The sequence below is a fragment of the Arvicanthis niloticus genome, chromosome 6 (genome assembly GCF_011762505.2).
Source record: "Arvicanthis niloticus isolate mArvNil1 chromosome 6, mArvNil1.pat.X, whole genome shotgun sequence".
Classification (NCBI taxonomy): Eukaryota; Metazoa; Chordata; class Mammalia; order Rodentia; family Muridae; genus Arvicanthis; species Arvicanthis niloticus.
This window is the reverse complement of record NC_047663.1, coordinates 31,461,806-31,462,723: the sequence shown is the minus strand read 5'-3', so window position 1 is coordinate 31,462,723 and position 918 is coordinate 31,461,806. Positions and strand designations below refer to the sequence as shown.

At 40.5% G+C, this 918-nt stretch overlaps 1 non-coding gene across 1 annotated transcript; it reads left to right on the top strand.

Moving 5' to 3' along the window:
• Positions 1 to 459: 459 nt before the first annotated feature.
• On the top strand, positions 460 to 578 carry LOC117712097 (5S ribosomal RNA). Its single transcript, XR_004607176.1, has one exon. It is a non-coding gene; the product is annotated as a 5S ribosomal RNA (ribosomal RNA).
• Positions 579 to 918: the final 340 nt, after the last annotated feature.

The following is a 918-nucleotide window of genomic DNA, read 5'->3' as shown; positions in this document are numbered from 1 at the left end:
TTTTCCTCTGGAATGGGAGTTACAGAACATTGTGAGCCACCTTATGGGTACTAACCAAACACCTATTCCCTGCAAGAACAGCAAGTGCTCTCAATTGCTGGGCAATCATTCCAGCCCTAATGTGTGCTTATTTTAAGTAACATCTTCAGATTTATTAGACATACTTCTCTCTTGCACGGATGACTCCTGTGCATGTGGGAGAAAATGTATAAACAAAATAAATTCAAGTAGGTGCTTCTGATACAGAAGCCTAACTCTCTGGGCACATCCCACTGCCTCTTCTCCCTAATCCTCTCTACCTGTGCCTCCTAAGTTGCTCACACTCTCTACAAGTTTTAACAATGATACATTCTTCATCTTACCAGAGAGTGTTCCTGAAAATTTTGTTGGATCCTAAATGGGAGTACTTTTCTTCCCAAGCACATCCTTAAATAGACTGCAGACTGAAACATCAAGGGGGTCTACAGCCATACCACCCTGAACGCGCCCGATCGCCTCTGATCTCGGAAGCTAAGCAGGGTCGGGCCTGGTTAGTACTTGGATGGGAGACCGCCTGGGAATACCGGGTGCTGTAGGCTTAAAACAGAAAAAAAAAAATAAAATAAAAAAAAAAAAAGAAAGAAAGAAACATCAAGGGGACTTTCAGTTATCCCACGAGCGAACTCTGAGAATGTCTCCGCTGTCACCCAGGTAACAGAGATTGCAACACACCATAGGGTGTAGGATGAACTTGTATATTAAAGATATGAAAGGGACTATATCTCAGGATATCTTTTTTTTTTATTTCCTTCTGTAGGCAAACCACTTATCAGATAAATCCTACATATATTAGAAAATCGCTCATGGACCTTTAGACTCTAGAACAAGTAATAAACTGACAATGATTCTTATAAGTCAATCTAAGGAGAATTTTAAAAT